The 24,193-nt window shown below is 37.7% G+C and overlaps 1 protein-coding gene and 1 pseudogene across 13 annotated transcripts in view; one reads left to right on the top strand and one right to left on the bottom strand.

Annotated features, from left to right (window-relative positions):
- The window catches only part of LCOR (ligand dependent nuclear receptor corepressor), a 140,838-nt gene that overhangs the window by 93,821 nt on the left and 22,824 nt on the right, over positions 1 to 24,193 (bottom strand). The window lies entirely within an intron of this gene.
- LOC129523270 (eukaryotic translation initiation factor 4E-like) lies at positions 15,077 to 15,841 on the top strand (annotated as a pseudogene).

Raw genomic sequence — 24,193 nt, 5'->3', positions numbered from 1 at the left:
AAAGGCAGATCTTCCCTAGAGAGAAGTTCTCATGATCTGCCCACATAAGATTCCTACAGAAAAATAAATAAATAAATAAATAAGCCATGTCAAACATGAGCCCACTCACAATGAAAAAAAACTATAAAATCCAGAGAAAACAATTTATCAAGAGCGAGAATAAGCAGACAGTAAACAGAAGGATTACAGCCACAGGAACTTAAAATGTTCTTATATTTTTAAAAGTTATTTGAAATGAAATAAATTATAATATTTTAATGAAAATACAGCATACGTAAATATTTAAATGTTATATATGGTATATATTAAAATCACAGTATATGCATATATAAAAAATACAATTTTATATGTGAACTATGTATACCACTGTTTTAAAATTCCACATAGCAATTAAGAAACTACCACTCAAAAAAATAAGAGGACAAGCCACAGAATCAGAGAAAATATTTGCAAAAGACACATCTGATAAAGGACTTATGCAAAGTATGCAAAGAATTCTTAAAACACAACAATAAGAAAATGAACCTGATTTTAAAAATGGGCAAAAGACCTGGATACCTCACCAAAGAATATGGATGGCAAGTAAGCATATGAGAAAAGACAGCAAGAATGCATATGAAAAGATGTTCAACATCACAATGTCATTAGGGAACTACAAATTAGAACAATGTTGTTATATATATAATATATGTATATTATATATATATAGTTGTTTTATATACATCACATATATAATATACATATAACTGCTATATACCTATTAAAATGGCCCAAATCAGGAACACTAACACAGAATGCTGTGGAAGCTATGGAACTCATTCATTACTGACAGGAATGCAAAATGTATAGCCAGGGACTGGGGAAAGGGGTGGAGGAATGAATAGGCAGAGCACAGAGGATTATTAGGGTAGTGAAACTATTCTGTATGACACTACAATGGTGGAGACATGTATCAAACCCATAGAATGTACAAAGCTAACAGTGAACCAGGATGTAAACTATGGACTTTGATAGTAATAGGTCAGTGTAGGTTTATCCAATGTAACAAAGGTACCACTGAGGTGCCAGGTTCAGATAATATGGAGGTTATGCTTATATGGGAACTCTGTATTTTCCCCACTCAATTTTGGTGAACCTAGAACTACTCTAAAAAATAAAGCTCATTAATTTCACACACACACTAGTTACCAAGTTTTGGTGTTAATCCAAGAAAAATGTCTGCAATTATTTGAAACACTATTAAAATGTTTTTCCCAGGATGCCTGGGTGGCTCAGTGGTTGAGCCTCTGCCTTTGGGCTCAGGGAGTGATCCTGGGATCCAGAATCCAGTCCCACACTGGGCTCCCTGCAGGGAGCCTACTTCTTCCTCTGCCTGTGTCTCTGCCTCTGTCTGTGTCTCATGAATAAATAAACAAAATCTATTAAAAAAATAATGGACTTGATATTTGCTATGTATCATATTAATAAACACAAATATGTTATTTTATATGTTAAATAGCAACTAACATTCATTAAGCTGTATTCTAAAACTTGACATTAATTTTACATAAAGTAATATATTTTCACAACTCTGAGTTAAGTACTATTACTATACCTCATTTACAGTCAGATACTGAGAACAAAAAGCTAAAAAAAAGAGAAGCTGGGATTCAAATAATTTAAGTATTACTGTTAAAGGACAGTTAGAAAGGCCAGATAGTAAATATTTTAGTTGCTGCAGACCATATACCATCTCCAATCTTTTTTTTTTTTTTTAAACCACTGCTTTAAAAAAATCATCCTTGGGATCCCTGGGTGGCGCAGCGGTTTGGCGCCTGCCTTTGGCCCAGGGCGTGATCCTGGAGACCCAGGATCGAATCCCACATCGGGCTCCCGGTGCATGGAGCCTGCTTCTCCCTCTGCCTATGTCTCTGCGCCTCTCTCTCTCTCTCTCTCTCTCTCTCTCTCTCTATCATAAATAAAAAAAAATAAAAAATAAAAAATAAATCATCCTTAGTTCTTAGGCCTTATAAAAACAGACCACAGCCCAGATTAGCCTTTCTCAACCAGGTCCCCTTGAAAGAATTAAGCCCAAATGCCCTATAGCATCCTTGTATGTAATAAATTTGCTTCTCTCCTATGCACTTAGAATGGGATTCATTCCTTAATACAATCAAGAGAATTTAGACAGTTACTCAAATAATTGTGCTCAGTGGTCCACTCGCATTCAACTGGTCCACTTGCATTCAATATAAAAAAACAAATACCAACTGTTGCATTTTCTCCATCTGGAAAAATAAGGAAATTTTTCAAAAATTGTATTTGACAGCTCACTAATGCTAACAAAGAGAAGCAGAACTAAATCCTACAGTGTTGATCTACCTTCATGTATGGTCCTCATTAAGAATACTAATAACTGGGACACCTGGGTGGCTCAGCGGTTGAGTGCCTGCCTTCGGCCCAGGGCGTGATCCTGGAGTCCCAAGATCAAGTCCCACATCAGGCCCCCTGCATGGAGCCTGCTTCTCTCTCTGTGTGTCTCTGCCTCTCTCTGTGTGTCTCTCATGAATAAATAAAATCTTAAAAAAAAAAACACTAATAACCTAAAAAAGACGGCCTTTAAATATATTTTCTCACTGCTTGAAGGTCAGCTACCAATATCACCACCTTGTAGAGTCTGGTTATATCCTCAAGGTAAAACAAATGATATAAAACACTTTGCAAAGTTACATTATTTTAAACTGACACCTATAAAGATTACCGAGAATATTAAAGAGGAATCTGAACTTAAAAGCTACACTCCTTTTGGGGCAATGACAACTGAGCCAAACAGAGCATAACCAATACCTGAATGCAAAAAAGTCAACACCTTAAGGATTTTCAACATTAACAGTCAAGCAACTGAGGCAACATTTGTCAAAATATATGGAGCCCCTGGAATACCAACAGTCCACAATTCCAAATCAATACCTCTTGCAACACATCAGAGATGTAAACACAATCATAAAGATGCAATATTGACAGATACTTCCCATCGTAAGTAACTATTACACTCCAAAAAGTCTCATATAAAAACCAGCACAGGTTAAGAGTACCTTAAGATATAATTTCTAGGGCTTCTGTGATCAACAGGTGCAGTCTCACTGGTTCACTTTATATTATGAAAAGAACTGTAATTTTTAAAGCTATGGAAATACCCATTAACCACAACCTCTGTGTACATGACTTCAAATAAGCTTTTGGGCTTTTGCTTAAATCCTCTCTCTCCATTCATAACTACAATAAAACCACGGGGACCTGAAACTAATGTAAGATTGTTTATCAACTGTACTTCAATTAAATCAATCAATCAATCAGCATGGGGGATAATAAAAAGGAAAGCAGTATTCTACAGTGGTTTAGAACACTCTGGAACCAAACTATGTGAGTAGGAGTCTTAATTAATTCTCCCTTTTCTAGCTATGTGACCTTAGGTAAGTTCCTTAATTTCTCACTGCCTCTTCAGTATAACAGGCATGTTAATAACAGTCTTACATCATATGGTTTTTATGAGGGTTAGGTAAGTTAGTATTTGAAAAATTAGACAGAACTGTACCTAGCATAAAGTAGTTCCTATATATACATCTTACATGGAAAAACAAAACAGATACACAATACAGAAACAACATTAAGCTAATATGAACTCACACAGTTAATGAACATGAGACTGACAATGAATGTACCTACTATGTTCTAAACCTGTTCCACCCACAGTGTCCTACCTTGGTTAAAGACAACTCTGCTTGAGTTGCTTGAACCAAAAACTTTAAAATCCTCTTTATCTTCTTTCTCTTACTCCCTACATTAATCCATGAGGAAATTATGTTGATCTACCAATCTTCTACCAGTCTAATATATTCACAGTCCTAACCACTTCTCCCTTCCTCTATAGCACCTAGTACAAGCAACCTTCACCTCTCACATGGACTAATGCAGTAGCTTCAAACTTGGCATTCGTGCAAATACTCCTGCTCCTGGCCCATTCCTGACAATAGCAGCCAGTTACTGTGTTAAACTAAGCCAGATCATCACGTCACTCTACTGCTCAAAAGCCTATAACACTCCTTAATCAGTAAAGCCTACCTTTCCCTCATTAAAACTGTCAAAATGCAGCTGAGCTTTCCTCAAAGTATACTAGAGAGGAAAACAGACATTAGAGACAACATACCCAACACCTCATACATACATACACATCACACAAAGCAAAATCCCATAATGGCCTGCCTACACACTTTATATGTGATCTGCTGTTCCTTTTCTTAGATTGATTCTGACTCTTTTAGGGTAGAATACCATAGTCCTGGGTCCTTCCTATTTCATCAAAAAGACATAGGTCTGCCTTTTCAACTTTTTTTTTTAAGATTTTATTTATTCATGAGACACAGAGAGAGAGAAAGAGAGAGAGAGAGGCAGAAACACAGGCATAGGGAAAAGCAGGCTCCCTGCAGGGAGCCCGATGTGGGACTCATCTGATCCTGGGTCTCCAGGATCATGCCCTGAGCCAAAGGCAGTCAGTCGCTCAACCGCTGAGCTACCCAGGTGTCCCTGCCTTTTCAACTTTTAATGATGCTAACATTCATCAGTGAATTCATGGTATTAACTTGATCCCATCATTATGGTCAACAATCATCTTCACCTAATAATTTTAGCATATAAAGAATCTGTCTAGATCTATCATTGTGTCATGGGCACAAAATAGTGATTTTTCTAATACTTTCATTTTTTCATTTATTAACTGGAATTCTTCAGGAAAGAAAACCTTTCCACCATCAACTACTTGGTTATGTTAAAACACATTTCATGGGACGCCTTGGTGGCTCAGCGGTTGAGCATCTGCCTTTGCCTCCAGAGTTCCGGGATCGAGTCCTACATCAGGCTCCTGCATGGAAGCCTGCTTCTCCTCCCTCTGCCTGTGTCTCTGCCACTCTGTGTCTCTCATGAATAGATGAATAATATCTTTTTTTTTAATTTTTATTTATTTATGATAGGCAGAGAGAGAGAGAGAGAGAGAGAGAGAGAGAGAGAGAGGCAGGCAGAGACACAGGCAGAGGGAGAAGCAGGCTCCATGCACCGGGAGCCCAACGTGGGATTCGATCCCAGGTCTCCAGGATCACGCCCCGGGCCAAAGGCAGGCGCTAAACCCCTGCGCCACCCAGGGATCCCGATGAATATCATCTTTAAAAAAAAAGACACATACACACATTTCACAATGAAATGCAGTATAAGTGCCTCCTTCTCTCCATGTATAAATTTTCAGAACAATGAGCTGACAATCTGAAACCTCCAAAGATGATCAATAGTGATTTCGTTTTTTAAAGTATCATTATAGGGGCAGCCCCATGGCGCAGTGGTTTAGCGCCGCCTGCAGTCCGGGGTGTGATCCTGGAGACCCAGGATTGAGTCCCACATCGGGCTCCCTGCATGGGCCTGCTTCTCCCTCTGCCTGTGTCTCTGCCTCTCTCTCTCTCTCTCTCTCTCTCTCTCTCTCTCTCTCTCTCAATAAATAAATAAATAAATCTTTAAAAGCAAATAAATAAATAAATAACTTTTTTAAAAAGTATCATTATAGGCTCCTGGATTTTAATTTTGATATAGTTCAATCTATTAATTATTTTTTTATATTCAAATTTTCCATCTTAGGCCAGTGTAAATACTCTAGATGGCCACTGTGAACTTTGACACTTCAACTTATCTTAGCCAACCTGATAGGCAAAGATTTTAATGTGCAGCTTAAATTTGCAATTCCTCCATTATAATTAAGATTAAACAATTTTCATGTTTATTGATCTGAGTTTCCTATTCATTTTCTTAAAAAAAAGATTTTATTCATTTATTTGAGAGCACACGCCATGTGTGAGAGAGCATAAGGAGGGGGAGAATGGCAGAGAGAGAGGGAGAAGCAGGCTTCCTACTGGGCAGGCTCCATCCCAGGAGACACTGGCTGATGATCCCAGGACCCTGGCAGATGCAACCTACTGAGCCACCAGGCACCCCTCCCTATTCATTTTCTTATCCATGTTTCTAGTGGGCTATTCCCTTTTGCTTTCTGAATTTTAAGAGTTCATTTTAAAATATGGCAGAGTTTATGTATTAAAAGCTGTAATCTTTTTTTCCCTATATGCTTTTTTATTTTATGGTTTTTGTCACCTAAAATGTTTAATTTTTAAATAAAACAATCATTTCATCTATACCCCTCTCTGTTATATATTTAAAGGACTTTCCATTTCAATATGTTCAATACAACTGAAAAAAAAAAAAAAACTGCCTAACCTCCTTCTAATCCTTCCTCCCAGGACACCCGGGTGGCTCAGCGGTTAAGCACCTGCCTTCAGCTCAGGGCATGATCCTGGAGTCCCAGGATTGAGTCCCACATTGGGCTCCCTGTGTGGAGCCTGCTTCTTCCTCTGCTTATGTCTCTACCTCTCTCTCTCTCTGTGTCTCTCCTGAATAAATAAATAAAATCTTAAAAAAAAAAATCCTTTCTCCCTTTCTCCTTCCCACCTCTCTTTTTCTTTAGTATTTACATCTCTGACCCAGTAAGATATAATCAGCTGCTTATAAGTCTATCTATCTATGAACTGTCCTTACTGCAGGAGAAAAGTTAGAATGGAGAGAAAAATTGTGTTCTGCTTTATACTAGATTACACATGCAGTGCTCTGACATCTCACTACAATTTTAAGAGTGAGGAGTGAGGTGAGATAGAAAAAGTGAATGTAGAAATTCAGCTTCCAAGAAGTAACATCTAAATGGAATCTCAAAGAACAAATAGGTATTAAAGAGACTGAAAGTATTTCAGTCATAGAGTAGAGGATGTGCAAAAGTATGAAAGTCAGGGTACATGATTTATTTGCATAATTACAAGAAGTTTAGAGGCCCCTGGGTTGTTCAGTCAGTTAAGCATCCAACTTGATTTCAGCTCAGGTCAGGATCTCAAGGTTGTGAGATCAAGCCCTGCATTGGGCTCTAACATGGAGCCTGCTTGGGATTCTTTATCTCCCTCTACCAGTCCACCCCCACACTCTCTCTAGAAAAAAAATTTTTAAATAAAAAATATCGATCAAAAAAACTTACAAGAAGTTTATTATGACTGCCTAGGTCAGTGCTTTGCATACAGGGTAAGTACTATATACACAAACATTTGCTCTTATTATGCTGATTACTGGAAAATGCAAATAAATTAGGTAAAATCATTAAGATATAGGTAAGATGTCCCTGGAAAGTCAATTAAAGTTTAAATTTTATCCTGAAGCAATGGGAGCCACTGAAAGACTTCTGACAGGAAAATGGCAAGTGCTAGAAAAACTACACTGGCAGTGTTAAAGACTGGGTGGAATACAGACAAGCAAAAATTATAAGAATTAATAATGGAGAATGCAGAAGTGATAAAAAAAACTTTTAGTGGCCTGGGTGGCTTGGTTAAATGTCCAACTCTTGATTTTGGCATGATGTCAGGGTTGTGGGATTGAGCCCCACATCAGGCTACAGACTGGGCATGGAGCTTGCTTAAGATTCTCTCCCTGGCTCCTCAAAAAGTTGAAAATAGAGTTATCCTACAACCCAGCAATTGCCCTACTGGGTATTTACCCAAAAATACAAATGTAGTGATCCAAAGTGGCACCTGCACCCCAATGTTTAGCAGCAAAGTCCACAACAGCCAAACTATGGAAAGAGCCCAGATGTGCCATCGACAGATGAACTGGCAAAGATGATGTGGTATACTTTATAACGGAATACTATTCAGCCACCAAAAATGAAATCTTGCCATTTGCAACAATGTGAATGAAACTAGAGAATATTATGCTAAGTGAAATAAATCCATCAGAGAAAAACAATTATCATATGATCTCCCTTGTATATGGAATTTAAGAAGCAAAACAGGATCTTAGAGGAAAAAATAAAACAATATGAAATCAGAAAGGGAGACAAACCACTGGAGACTCTTAATCATAGAAAACTAACTGAGGATTACTGGAGGGGAGGAAGGTGAGGGAATGGAGTAACTGAGTGACAGACATTAAAGAGGGCATGTGATGTAATAAGCCCTGAGTATTATAGAAGACTGAGGAGCCACTGATCTCTACCTCTGAACCCAGTAATACATTACATGTTAATTAATTGAATTTAAATTTTAAAAAGATTCTCTCCCTCCTTTTGCCCCTGCCCTGTTTGTTTGTTTTTTTATTCATACAGAGAGAGAGGGAGAGAGAGGCAGGGACACAGGCAGAGGGAAAAGCAGGCTCCCTGCAGGGAGCCCGACGCAGGACTTGATCCTGGGACTCCAGGATCACGCCCTGGGCTGAAGACAGGCGCTAAACCACTGAGCCACCCAGGGATCCCCAATCCCTGCCCTGTTTAAATAAATAGATGATAGATAGATAGATAGATAGATAGATAGATGATAGACAGATAAATAAAAACCACTTTATACTATAAAAAGAAGGAAATCTGCAAACATCTTGCAAAACCTAAGAGGTCAGCATACTGATTTTTACTAAAAGATAACAGGTATCTAATAGCATGTACAGAGATATATACACTTAATAGTAAATATTCCTGGACTGCCTGTAATGCTTTCTTTACATTTCAGTAAAGACACCTCCAGTAAAAGTAAATAATTTTCAACAAAATTATTTCAAGGTAATGAAATGCCCTATGTTCTCTTTTTCACAAGCAAGAGAAACTGATGAAAGCTCATGAATGTCTCCCAGAAGGCTGGTTTTCTAAAGACTCCATGATGTAACAAAAGCTAAATTACAGCTGTTGCTGCTGATGGTACCCTGACCCAGCTTCTTTAAATTTTTTGTGGGCTCAGTAATACTTTTTACTGACACTACAGTAATGGTATGAGCCTCATGTGCCCTAACAAGAGAGTTCACACCTAACTCCAGCTATATGGACTAACAGATGTGAGATATGAGTTAGCTACATAGAATGTAGGACAACTTCTGGAGAGCAAAATACAGAGCCAATTTACTGGCAGTTCCCATCTTAAGTGTTTTAGAGGTCAGAAGGATTGCTTTTGTGGCATGGACTACTTAGGTCCATTGGAGACTGTACCCAAAGTGACAAAACTTCCTGCAGAGAAGATGAGTTGACAACCATGGTTTTACCACGAACTCTATGGAACGGCAGGGATTGTGACTTCTGAAAATTACTAAATTGGTTTGTTGTTTTTTATAAAGTATACCTCCTCAAAGCTGTTGTTCTTCTTGCAAGGAATCATTTCATGGTTCAGAAAGAAACCAACTACTATAGCAATCTCCTTAGAAAAAGTCTAAATAAAGTGACCTTTTTCTATTCTGATTCTTTAGGAAAATTTGAGACTAAAAAAACTCCATGTTACAATAAATCCTCCACATATATCTTTACATTTATTGAAGAGCAAATATCAATTATATAACTATACATTATTTACATAAAAAGTTCTCACAAATCAACAATAAAAAGACTAACTCAATTTTTTTTGGGGGGGGGCAAAAGACTTAATAAACTCTTCAAAACAGAACATATATGAAAGTCCAATAGGCACATGAAAAGCTATCTTTAGTCATCAGGGAAATTAAAATACCACAACAAATCAATGAGATACCACTTCACAAATGCTAGAATGGTCAAAATAGAAAAAAATGACAAAAACCAAATACTGGTGAGGATGCACAGTAACTGACCCCTCCATACACTGTTGGAGAGGAATGTAAAGTAGAGATATAACCTCTTTGAAGAGCTCTTTGACAGTTTCTTAGGACGTATGAACATATATCTCTACCCTATAACCTGGAAACTCCATTCCTAGGTATTTATCCAAGGGAAATGAAAATAGACTGATATAAAAATGTTTATGGAATAGCCTTATTTATTATAACCCCAAACTGGAAACAACACAAATGTGCATCAGCAATGAACAAATTGTAGTGTACCCATACAATGGAATGCTACTCAGCAATAAAAAGTTATGAATTTATGTCCAGAATAAGCAAAACTCTACAAAGTAAATTAGTCATTGTCCATTGTTAGGGAACGGAAAGAGAGGGGGACAAGACAAGGAGTGATTGCTAATTGGCATGGGTTCTCATCTATACTGATACTCACTGGGGTGAGGAAAATGTTCTAAAACCTGATAATGTTAATGGCTGCACAACTCTGTGAATGTAAAATTCACCGAACTGCACACTTTAAGTGGGTGTATTGTTTGCTATGTGAATTATATCTCAATAAATACACTTAAAAAAGGGAATCAACTATCAACACACACAAATGTTACATGTAAGCAAAAGAAGCCAGACCAAAAAAAAAAAAAAATACATATTGTATGATTCCTTTTATATGAAATCCAGATGCAGGCAAAACTAATTTATGGTAACAGAAATCAGGTATTGCAGTGATGGGCAACTGGCTGGAATAAGAAATAAATAAATAGATAGATAGATAAATAAATAAATAAATATTTATTTATTTATTTATTGTATATAACTGGCTGGAATAAGTAATAAATAAATATATATTTATTATATATATTATAAATATATAAAATAAATAAATAAATAAATAAATAAATAAATAAATAAATAAATAAATAAATAAATAAAAAGGAATAAGTAAACTTTCTAGGAGGCAGGAAATGTTCTATATCTTGTTTTGGATGGAGATCCAGGGGAATTGTCAAAATTTAAGAGTTGTAAATTTTATTAAAAAAAAAAACAAAAAACAAAACTCTCCTATTTGAACTTGGAAAGAAGCTAAAAAACTAAGAGTACCTGAGGAAGAATGCCTTAATCCTTCCCCAGTAGGAGTGGATTGTACAAATGTCTATTTGCAGAAATATCTGAGGCCTGAGTATACTGTGTTTTCTTCCCATAACATTTTAATAACAACCTCATCCAGTGCTCCATGCCCCCCTAATTTTCACATATCAGTTTCCCTAATTTTTAAAAAATACTCGCAGAATATTCCAAACAAGGCCAAATCTGAGCCTTGTTAAAGCATGTATAAGTGCCACCAAGTGGTGAAAAAGAAATATATTTACATAAACCAGATCCTAGGAGGAAAACCAAGGTCCTTTTCTGTCTTCTGAAAACGTATTGATACCCTGTCTAAAAGAATCCTCTCCACCTACCACCTTTTCTTTTCTTTCCCCTAGTTAACTCATATTCACCTTCACCTCTCAAATGAAAATTTATTTTCTTAGAAATTCTTCTGATTTTGTTATTCCAAACTCCCCACCTCTACAAACACATACACACACACACACACACAACCACATCTCTTCAGAGCTCTTATCTTGTGTAGTTATAGGTTCTACGTATGATTTATGTCCCTATTTCTCTTATTGGAGTCTAAGTGCCATGTGAACAGGAATAGTCTACTAAAATAAGTTTAAAAAGTAATTCAACCAAACCATCTAAAGGTCATCTAAATGATGTAAGAGATTGTCCCCAAAACAAAGAGGCCGTCCTTGCTTGAGAAATCCATTATAAGTCAATATACATTTATTTGACAGGGACATTTATTTTGTATCAGTATCTATGAGTCACTGAATATCTACTTCCTTGTCAACCTGGCTCTCAGAATATAGGGATTCTTCTGAGTCATTGGTTTCTATGCTTATTTTGCCTGTTGATCCCTTAATTAGGCATATGTATTCTTAACTTTAATTTCTGTTGTGTGTTTTACTATATGTTTCTCCTGTAGTTACTAAGATACCAAATTTTAAGACATTAAACAACGTTTATAAACTACTAACAAGACAATATTTAACAGTAATAATAGCTGTAGACACAAAACTGCTTAGGGATGGGAGCTTCAGTTCAGAATGCAAACAAAGTGACATTACCACCAAAAAGCTCAAAACAGTTCTTCCATCAGCCATTAGAAATGACAAATACCCACCATTTGCTTCACCATGGATGGAACTGGAAGGTATTATATGCTGAGTGAAGTAAGTCAATCGGAGAAGGACAAACATTATAGTCTCATTCATTTGGGGAATAGAAAAAATAGTGAAAGGAAATAAAGGGGAAAGGAGAGAAAATGAGTGGGAAATATCAGTGAGAGTGACAGAACATGAGAGACACCTAACTCTGGGAAATGAACAAGGGGTGGTGGGTGGGGAGGTGGGCGAGGGGTTGGGGTGACTGGGTGATGGGCACTGACGGGGGCACTTGACAGGATGAGCACTGGGTGTTATGCTATATGTTGGCATATCGAACTTGAATAAAAAAAATATATACAAAAAAAAACACTTCTTCGAACATTCAAGTAAAAGAATGCTGACACAGAAAGAAGTGCCAAAAAAAAAAAAAGTTAACAATAGGCAAGTTGGAGATGAAAAACAGCATCATGAAAGAAGGCAAATAGTATTTTGTAGAATACATTAAATAGAAGGAAAAAGTTTATAGAAATCAACTTATGCCAACTAGATAAGTACTATACTTTAGCAAATGCCCATGGGAAATACAAAAGAAGGTCTTTGGGCAAAATTTACTTTTCTACAATCCTTTGAAGCAGTTTAAAGAAACTGCATACCAATGTATGCTTTCTTGAAAAGAGTGAAGAAGTCACACTCAGAAAAACCCAGATGGTTATGCTGTGCCAATTACACACTGCAGGCCTCCTAAAGCAGTAACACAGCAATTGAACTTTCAGAATCAATTCTGTTAAGAACCAATTCTGAGCATGTGAAAATTCCTGAGTTGGAGAAAAAGGACCCAGAAGTCTTTCGTTTAATAACAATCATCTCCTCCCTTCCTCCCCTATTAAAACATTATTATTACTTTCACCATTGACAATGTATCATAATCATTGCAAGATATCAACTAAAGATCAAAAGTAAATAGAAATTTCCTCAAAAATAAGAGGCTCAACCTCAACCTCACTCATACAGGAAATGCTAATAACTAAGTCTATACTGAGAGTATTTTTTACATATCAAATTTGCAAAAATCCACAAATCAGACACAATACTATATTGGTAAGGATGTGGGGATACACTCTCCTAATGGATGCTCTCCTACAATGATGAAGGGACTACAAAATTGTATCACCCATATAGAAAGGCAATTTAGCTATATCTAGCAAAATTACAAATATATTTTACCCTTTAACTCAGCAATATCACTTCTGGGAATGTATCCTACAGATACCAGCACGCATACAAAATAACTTACGTACAGTAAATTCACTGGAGCATGGTTAGTGACAAGTGAAAAGTGAAAACTTATGTTTGATAACCATCTAAATATAGTACAGCATATCCACACAATGGAATCCAATGCAGTTGTGAAAAAGAATGAGGATGCTTTCTATATACTGATACAGAAACATAGCTAAAATACATAAAGAAAAAAAAATACAGAACAAAGTATTTTCTATGTATTGTCTATTCATTGTTGTATGTGAGAAAAAAGAAAGTATTAACATCTGCTTTTATTTTTATAAAGAAACACTGAAAGAATACATAATAAAAACGGTTAGAGAAGTAAAACTGGAGTAGACGAGGCATGGTGGAAGCAATATTTGTCACTGCATACTTAATAAATGAGTTCTGACTGAGAAAATATTTCTAAACTTATAGTAAGGTACCACTGTCAAAAATATCTACAATGAGGGATCCCTGGGTGGCGCAGCGGTTTAGCACCTGCCTTTGGCCCAGGGCACAATCCTGGAGACCCAGGATCGAATCCCACGTCGGGCTCCCGGTGCATGGAGCCTGCTTCTTCCTCTGCCTATGTCTCTGCCTCTCTCTGTGTGTGTGTGTGTGTGACTATCATAAATAAAAATAAATTTTAAAAAATTAAAAATATCTACAATGAAAATTATGGGGTGCCTGGCTACTCTTGATCTCAGGGTCATGAGTTTAAAATCCACATTGAGTGGCATACAGCTTACTTTAAATAAATAGAGAAATAATTATTTTTAAAAATTTACTGCATTCATCATTACTAGTTTAAGATAGGACATTTTCTTCCTATTTGCTTATTGTTCCTATTTCATTTTAGTGAATATGAGAAGATGATAAATATTTAAAGTGCCTGGATAAGCCCCCCAAACTATTTTTCCAATAATCTTAAGTTCCTTAAAATAATGAATCTTTATATAAAGATTTTGAATGAGGATTCCAGTACCTACAGAAAATATCCACTTACTACAAATTAGAAACTAGAAGGATGTTCATAAAATCTTATTTTTTTCAAAGTCTAATCAGACTTTGGAGGTATTATCTGACTCTCTCTGTTTGCAAAAAATGAACAAGAGTTCAGAAGTGCCGTTCAACCTACTCTTAGGTTTTTGTTTAGTCTCACCAAAATACTAATTGTTTCCATCTTGATAGCCAGTTTCCCTAAGACATATTCTTTCTTTCATCTTCAAGCTACTGGAACATATTTACTCTAGGTGCTTCACTTTAAGTATTTCTACTCCTGATTCTCACATGGCACTGCACTATTTGGAAGTCAAACATGTTAAGAAATATTGTTTAGTTGTACATTAATAACAACAATGGTTTCAGCTAAACTACAGCTACAGACTCTGTAGAATATAGAAGTCAATAAACATAATCAATTACAAAGTACCATCTCACATTATTATGGATACGATGAAATTTTAACAAAATATATTTTTAAATGCCAAACCCATAAAATTCCAAAGGCATCCCAAAGCCCCATAAAATCCATTTAGAATGTAAAAGGTATTCACTGGGAAAACTAATGGTCAGCATTTTAAGAAGATGGGCTGAGGGACGCCTGGGTGGCTCAGCAGTTGAACATATGCCTTCAGCTCAGGGTGTGATCTCAGGGTCGTGAGATCGAGTCCCACATCAGGCCTCCTGCAGGGAGCCTGCCTCTCTCTGTGTCTCTCATGAATAAGTAAAATTTAAAAAAAGAAGAAGAAGAAGAAGAAGAAGAAGAGGAGGAGGAGGAAGAAGAAGAGCTGAGGGGCATCTGGCTGGTTCAATCAGAAGAGCATACAACTCGATCTCAGGGTCATGAGTTCGAGCCCCATGTTGGGTATTGAGATTACTTAAATAAAACTTTTTAAAAAGGGATGGGAGATCGATCTAAGATGGCGACTATGGAACTGGAAACCACCCCTACTCCTAATCCCCCGCCTACAGAAGAAGAGAAAACAGAATCTAATCAGGAGGTTGCTAACCCAGAACACTATATCCTTTACAGAACAGATGGGCACTCTGGTTTTTTAAAAATTATAAAAGCTAAACTTGGCAAGCAAACCTTCGGCTGATCTCTAAGTTTGATACTGTTGAAGACTTCTGGACTCTGTACAACCACATCCAGTTGTCTAGTAATTTAATGCCTGGCTGTGAGTACTCACTTTTTAAGGATGGTATTGAGCCTATGTGGGAAGATAAGAAAAACAAACGAGGAGGACGATGGCTAATTACATTGAACAAGCAGCAGAGACGTAGTGACCTGGATCGCTGGATCGCTTTTGACCAGAGACACTGCTGTGCCTTATTGGAGAATCTTTTGATGACTACAGTGATGATGTATGTGGAGCTGTCATTGATGTTAGAGCTAAAGGTGATAAGATAGCAATATGGACTACTAAATGTGAAAACAGAGAGGCTGTTACACATATAGGGAGAGTATACAAGGAAAGGTTAGGACTTCCTCCAAAGATAGTGATTGGTTATCAGTCCCATGCAGACACAGCTACAAAGAGCGGCTCCACTACTAAAAATAGGTTTGTTGTTTAAGAAGACACCTTCTGAGTATTCTCATAGGAGACTGCGTCAAGCAATCGAGATTTGGGAGCTGAACCAAAGCCTCTTCAAAAGCAGAGTGGACCGCATTTAAATTTGATTTCCATCTAAATGTTGCTAAGATATAAGAGAAGTCTCATTCACCTTTGTCTTGTACTTCTGTGTTCATTTTTTTTTTAATTTTGGCTAGAGTGTCCACTATCCCAATCAAAGAATTACAGTACACATCATCCCCAGAATCCATAAATGTGTTCCTGGCCCACTGTGTAATAGCTTAGTAAAATTACCACATAAACACATTTTGCCCAGCCACAATATTCAAAAAAGAACTTCCATTTCTATACCTTACAGGAAAAAAATTCTGTTTATGTTCCATTGTATGCAGGAGCATATTTTGCTGGTTTGAAAGAGTATGATGCATACAGTTTTCTAGCAATTTTCTTTGTTTCTTTTTACAGCATTGTCTTTGCTGTACTCTTGCTGACGGCTGCTAGATTTTAATTTATTTGTTTCCCTACTTGATAACATTAGTGATTCTGATTTCAGTTTTTCATTTGTTTTGCTTTTGTTTTTTTCCTCATGTAACATTGGTGAAGGATCCAGGAATATGACACAAAGGTGGAATAAACATTAATTTTGTGCAAAAAAAGGGGGGGGGTGGGCTGAATTAAAAAATTTTATAGGTACCAAATATGATCTATATTAGTTTTCTGGCTGCTGAACAAACTAAGTGGCTTAAAACAACAGAAATATATTCTCTCCCAGTTCTGGAGACTGACAAGGCAGCAGAAATCAAGGAGTTGGCAGGGCTATTCTCCCTCCAAACAGTCTGAAGAAGAATCCTCCTTTTTTTCTTTGTAGGTTCTGGTAGTTGCCAACAATGCTTGGCATTCTTTGGCTTATGGCCACATAACTCCAATTTCTGCCTGTATCCAATTTTCCCACTTTCTGTAAAAAAACATCAGTTATTGGATTAGGTCCCAATCTAGTATGACCTCATCTTAACTTGTTTGTAACTATAAAGACCCTATTTCCAAGCAAAGTCACATTCGAAGATACTGGGTGTTCAGACTTCCACTTTTTGCGAAACACAATTCAATTCAACATGGCCCAAATCAGTCCATTTTTTCGAAAGTAGATCTGGATTTATATACGGAATATTTACAGATTTTGCCTAACCTACTACTCATTTCCCTTTTTTAGGAAATAGCATCTGATTTTCTTTTGAAGAATCAATCGGTCCCTCCCTCAAGCCTTAAGAGAGGGCCAATCTTAAGCCTCTCTCGAAAACTGGGCACCTGTCCTTGGTCAAGTCAGAGGATCATACTCCTCTAGCCTTAAGGTGACTGGTCCAGATTTAGGCCACATGACCCAAGCTTGGTCTTCCCTCCATCAATTTGTTGCTATACAGAAAAACACATGTGGACTTTAAGAATTATGTAAGTCTACGGGTGCCTGGGTGGCTCAGTCAGATAAATGACTGCCTTCAGCTCAGGTTGTGATTCCAGAATCCTGGGATTGAGCACCATGGGTGGGGAGGGGGGGGTCCTGCTCAGCAGGGAGTCTGCTTCTCCCTCTCCCTCTCTCCTTACTTGTGCTCTGTTGCTCACTCTCCGTCAAATAAATAAATAAAATATTTTTTAAAAATTATGTAAGTCTAGAGCTGCAACTAATCACCTTTACCATCATACCTCAAGGAATCCAAAATTGATAAAGAATGCTTAGAAAGGGACATTCCTGATATCATCAATCAAACTTCTGATTCCAGTTACAGAAGATCCTACCTATAGCTTTACCCTATGAACCTCCCAGTTCATAAACCTACAAAATGACCTTTTGACTTATAATTTCAATTGGCTTTCTGAACTTACAATAGAAAGAGTCCTAACAGATATAGGTAGAACACTGCAAAGTGCCATATGATTGAAAACAGGGCCTCACTTTTTTTCAGGTTATTTTCTAAAACTTGGCAAAGAGATAGGAAGAGCCAGTAGAAAATAAAAAAGTAGTTTGTATCCATTTTCTTTTCCAATCTATCAGGGCACCTCCCAAGATAGGTTTTAGAATCTAAAAGTTACAAACCAATTCATTCATGCTTGTTAAGGTATGAATCTGTGAGCTCCTTATAGCAAAACATAAATATAAAAAATTACATATAATATCTCAGAATTATAAAAATCTAAGCACCATTATCTAAAAACAAAGTAATAATAAAATCTTTGCCTCCTTAATGACATTCCACATCACTACCATCCCTAAAGCAATGACAGTCCTAGATCAACCAGTGATGAGAAAGTAATACTGAAATTATCTTCTCCACATCACCACTGTGAGAACATTCACAACAGTCTTGCCCTTTAAATTGGTTTTGTCCACGTTTCATTCGTTTCTATCTCAAGCAAACTGTGTCATACACATAATATGTTAATATGTCTCCAGACTACTGGAAAAACCATCAACATCTTAGTCTCATATATAATCTAAATACTCTTTCTTCACATACAGCCCACCTCCAACTTTTACCCATTTATCTCTTAGAAACTCCTATCCTTAGTACTCCTTTTGCTAGTACTTCAGAAATTTCAAAGTAATATACACACTAACAAAAGGGAAAAAATTACATTTTGAAGTGATACAAGACAAAATTTAAAAATATGTTTCACGGGCAGCCCTGGTGGCGCAGCGGTTTAGTGCCGCCTGTAGTCCGGGGCATGATCCTGGAGACCCAGGATCAAGTCCCGCGTTGGGCTCCCTGCATGGAGCCTGCTTCTCTCTCTGCCTGTGTCTCTGCATCTCTCTGTCTCTAATAAATAAATAAAATCTTTTAAAAATATATATGTTTGAAAAAAAAACAAAAAACAAAAATACATATATATATATATATATATATATATATATATTTGACTTGTTAAAAGTCAGGTTTAACTAGTGTCTCCACACAATTCATGAGTATAGAAAACTAGTCCTTAATATAATACGGTGGTTCTCACTTCTCCCACCCAATCTCCTTTAAAAATCACTGTTCAAGCCATTACGGTACTACATATTGTGTCGAAAATATCTACACTCCCTCTTTCTCATACTAATTTTTTCCTTAAGTAACGTGAGTTACTAAAAATAAAACTGTCTCTTACTCAATTTCAGTCACTTATTTAGTTTGTAATATGTCAAAGTACTGTTTTCTACCTTCCCACAAATCTTTACTGAGCATCCACTATGTGCCAGTCACTCTGCCAAGTACTCAAAATATAAAGAAAAATATGACATGGTGGCTGAATACAAGGGTCTCTCAAATTAGAAGAGGTACAGTTGCAGAAAGGGAAGGAGATAAAATAATATAGTAATACTTGCACACTAGAAAGAGTGACTTGTATTTTGGGATAAGAAGACTTCAGGGATTAGAGTAGAGACTGAGCAGAATGTAGAGAACTGAGACTAAAGTAGCAGGCTGGATCAGATATCCGGAAGTGTCTTATGTGCTGGTTCAAGTAACCTTATCCTACATGTCTGTGGTTTTCAAAAATCAGTATTTCCAAGAATCATTTGAGGTATGTTAGAAATACAGATTCCCATGCCATCCCTAAGATTTGGAATCAGCAGATCTGGAGTAGGACCTCAAATTTTACATTTTTACAAATAGGTCTGTGGTTTTGGTCAATGCTGTCAAACAATGCCTTAAGTATTTTTCTCCAGTTTTCTTTTTTTTTTTTTAAGATTTTATTTATTTATTCATGAGACACAGAAAGAGAGAGAGAGAGAGAGAGAGAGAGAGAGGAGAGAGAGAGAGAGGCAGGCAGAGACAAAGACAGAGGGAGAAGCAGGCTCCATGCAGGGAGCCGGACATGGGACTCGATCCTGGGACTCCAGGATCACACCCTCGGCTGAAGGCAGGCGCTAAACCACTGAGCCACCCACCCAGGGATCCTCAATTTCTCCAGTTTTCCAAGGACTCCTTGGGGTAAGAAGGAAAATGATGGAGGACTGTTCACTTTCGATGACATCAATTTTCATTGTTCTATAGGTGACGAGATCAGCTGAGAGGAAAGTATAAGGGCAAAGGGGCTAAAAGAGAGCCACTGTAATAAACTGCAGGAACTGACCAAGAACGCCCACACACAAAATCCCAGTGCTGAATGAGAGTCTAGCTGAGGCTGGACACCGTAAAGCTGTAGTAGCATCAACCTACACAGATGTTTATCCATCTCTAAAGTTAAAATAATACCCACTTAGTAGGATTATTCTGAGAATCAAATTACATGTAATAACAGACGTAAAACACAAAGGGATAATGGCACATGAAAATTCAAGATTTCAATGTTTTCAAGTAATAAAAAGATACAGGGAATGTTGTTGGAAATGGATGTCTCTTCTTTTTATTTCAAGAATACACTATTTAAACTCTTCAATCTACTTAAATCCTGCTTGTAGGTTGACTTGGTATCATGATCAATGATTATAATACTTTCTTAGTTTAAAACATCGCATGAAATAGAAATAATCAAAAATATATATAAGATAAACACCCAGATGTGCAATATATATTAATATCATACTTGGTACTCAAAATGGTGATTGAAAAATTCACTAAGAAAGAATGAAAGAAGAAAATGCCTTACAGTGTTGAGTCCATTTTCTCAAATTTACAACTCAGTAGTTCATCCCCATGCTGTACCCTATGTTCCTTTCTGGTACAATATTACTCCAGTTAAATCATCCTCCCCCTCCATTTCCATAAAGCCAGAGAATTTTTTACATTTCCTACCTATATACTAAGCTATACATGGTCTGTTCCCCTTTCAGAGATATAATCTACCTAGAACTTAAATACAGTGTTAGGACTTCTGGTAAAAATTCAACCTAAAGGGACCTTAGCAAAAAAGGGTAATTATTGGATCAAGTAGGCTTTTCAGAGTTCCCCTCATGCAGTTGGATCCACGTGCATAGCAGTACTTCTCTCTTCATGCATCACTTTGCTTGTCTCAAAGGCTCACTGCTTCACTCACAGGCAAGCTCCCCCCACATGGTGGCTGCTTCTTGCTTGTAAGCTATTAGCTTAGCTACCCCCACAGAAAAGAGATCTCTTTCCCAAAAACTCCACCAGCCAGTTTCAAGACGGATCCCTGAAGCATTCACTCACTATAATAAATGGGCAGGCATGAGTTACATGAGTAAATCAGACTCATCCAATGGGATGCCTGGGTGCTCAGTGGTTGAGTGTCTGCCTTTGGCTCAGGGCATGATCCTGGGGGGAGGGGGGGACGTCCAGGGACACAGTCCTGCATCAGGCTCCCTGTGGGAAGCCTGCTTCACCCTCTGTGTCTCTGCCTCTCTCTCTCTGTGTCTCATGAAAAAACAAGGGAGGGAGGGAGGGAGGGAGGGAGGGAGGGAGGGAGGGAGGGAGGGAGGGAGGGAGGTATATAAGTAAGTTAGCAAAGTTGGCTCCCTAAAGGAAAATCAAGATGCCAGTACCAAAAGTGAGAAAAGGTTCTGGGAGAGCAAAAACAAGATTGTTGCACAGAAGCCATAATAAAACAGAAACACAGTTCTTCCCAAAATTAAGGGAGAAAAAACTTATGGGGGAAATTAAAAACATAACTTAATAAATTCATGAGAAACACAGAGAGAGGCAGAGACATAAGCAGAGATAGAAGCAGGCTCCCTGTGAGGAGCCTGATGTGGGACTCCATCCCGGGATCACACCCTGAGCCAAAGGCAGACGCTCAACCACTGAGCCACCCAGGTGTCCCATAACTTACATGTTATGGCCATGTGAAAGCATACAGACTCTGGAGTCAGTCTCAAATTCAAACTACCTATTCTGTCACATTTGTATATTATTTAATCATTAATCATTCTAATTATTTCTTCTTAGTTTGGAAAAAAAAAAGACCACAACTCTTTGCAGGTTGACTATAAAAATTAAAATGAGAAAAATAGTTGTTAGGCACATACTGTGCACTTGAGAAGTGCCTATTGCCACAAATATTCACATGAAAAAGTAAAAATTGATGCTTTTGGGCAGCTCTGGTAGCTTAGCGGTTTAGCGCCGCTTTCAGCCTGGGGCCAGATCCTGGAGACCAGGGATCCAGTCCCACATCAGGGCTCCCTGCATGGAGCCTGCTTCTCCCTCTCCTGTGTCTCTGCCTCTTTTCCTCTCTCTCTCTCATGAATAAATAAATAAAATCTTTTAAAAAAATTGATGCTTTCTATTTTGGCCCCGATTCTTCATCTCTCACTATATACAGCCCCTTTGTCAGGTAACTTAATAATACTCTCCCACCATGACTCTGGGGCTGAATTGTGTAACTTGCTTTAGCCAACGAGATATTAGCAAACATTATATAAGCAGTGGCTTGAAAAAGTGCTTCCTCACTTCTATTTGCTTTATGCAATTGTGCACTTCTACCATGCCATAGTAACAGCCCTAAAGTACCTTGGCTAAAGGTTGAGAAAAGTGTAAGAATCTAACCACCATAGTCATCCCAGCTTACATCAATCTATATCACCCAGTTTATCCCAAGTCTAAGACATGGAGCCAAGTCCAGCCAAGAGATCAGCAGAGCTTGCCTAGCTCATTCACAGCTGACTACATCAGGAAGCCAGCCCATATAGCTGAACTCAATAAATAACTGAAACATCATCTTATGGTGGTAGGTCCATTAAAAGAGTAATGTTTACGCTTTATGTTGTTAGAAAGTGATTTGATTATATTAACTAAAATTTATTCCTATTATCATTACAAATTTACTATCCAAGCATACTTTTAAACTGTTGTAATGCAAGAAAAATTTGATAGGCTGCTTGGATAAGCATAAACATTTGGGAGACAACCAAGAACTGAGGCAGGATTGAACAACAGGGTTCATCTCCAGCACAGGGCTCCTTCAAGACGAGGAAATGTGGTTGTTTCATCAAATGTATAAAAACTAACACAGAGGGCAGCCCTGGTGGTGCAGTGGTTTAGCGCCGCCTGCAGCCCAGGGTGTGATCCTGGAGACCTGGAATCGAGTCCCACATCGGGCTCCTTGCATGGAGCCTGCTTCTCCCTCTGCCTGTGTCTCTGCCTCTGTGTGTGTGTGTGTGTGTGTGTGTGTGTTTCTCATGAATAAATAAATAAATAAATCTTTAAAAAAAAAAAAACTAACACAGAGGGGTGCCTGGGTGGCTCAAGTGGTTAAATGTCTACCGTTGGGTCAGGTCATGAGCTCAGGATCCTGGGTTTCCTGCCCACAGGGAATCTGCTTCTCCCTCTGCCCCTTCCCGCCCCTATTTACAGGGTCTCTCACTTTCTCTCTCTCAAATAAATAACATCATTTAAAAAAAGTAAAAACAAAACTACAACAGAGTCAAGAAAAATGAAGACACAAAGGAGGAATATATTCCAAACAAAAGAACAGGTAAAAACTCAGGAAAAAAACTTAAAACAGAGATAACTAATTTACCTGATAAAGGCTTCAAAGTAATGGTCATAAAGACACTCACTGAAGTTCAGCAAGAACTTCAACAAAGAGAAGAGATGTACCAGATAGAAGTTACAGAGCTAAAGAATACACACAATTGAAGTAAAAAACAAACTGGAAAGACTCAATAAACTAAATGAAGCAAAGAAATGGAAAAGTCAATCTGAAGACAAGGCAACTGAACTTACCAGAGCAGCAAAAAGAAAGAAAAATTAAAAAGAAAGAAGTAACTTAGGGAACAAATCAAACAGACTAATATTAGCATCACAGAGCTCCCAGAAAAAGAAAGCGGCAGAAATTTTAATAGAAGAAATTATAGCTATAAACTTCCTTAACCTAGGGAGGAAATAGACATTCAGATCCAAGAAACCCAGAGAGTTCCAAATAAGAGAAACTGAAAAAGACCCACACCAAGATGTGTTATCATCAAAATGTCAAGAGTTAAAGGCAAAAAAAAAGAGAAACTATTAAAAACAAGAGAAACAACTCATTATGTACAAGGAAACACCCAACAGATTTTTCAGCAGAAACTTTGCAGACCAAGAGAAAGTGACGTGATATATTCAAAGTGCTGAGAAAAAAGAAAACAAAACTTTCAACCAAGAATACTGTGCCCAGCAAAGTAATCATTCAGAAGTGAAGGAGAAGGGAGCCTGGGTGGCTCAGTCAGTTAAGTGTCTGCCTTTGGCTCAGGTCATGATCCCAGGATCCTGGGACAGAGCCCCACATCAGGCTTCCCTGCTCAGCGGAGGGGGGGTGCTGCTTCTCCCTCTCCTCTGCCTGCCACTCCCCTGGCTTATGTCCCCCCCCCCCCATAGAATCTTTTTTCAAAAAAGTGAAGGAAAGATTAAGAGTTTTTAAGACAAAGCTAAAGGAGTTCACTATTCAACCAGCCTTACAGGAATTGCTAAAGAAATTTCTTTAAACTGGGATCCCTGGGTGGCGCAGCGGTTTAGCGCCTACCTTTGGCCCAGGGCGCGATCCTGGAGACCCAGG

The sequence above is a fragment of the Nyctereutes procyonoides genome, unplaced genomic scaffold (genome assembly GCF_905146905.1).
Source record: "Nyctereutes procyonoides isolate TBG_1078 unplaced genomic scaffold, NYPRO_anot_genome, whole genome shotgun sequence".
In the NCBI taxonomy this organism is placed as follows: Eukaryota; Metazoa; Chordata; class Mammalia; order Carnivora; family Canidae; genus Nyctereutes; species Nyctereutes procyonoides.
The sequence above is the reverse complement of the archived record's forward strand: the minus strand, read 5'-3'. Positions and strand labels throughout refer to the sequence as shown.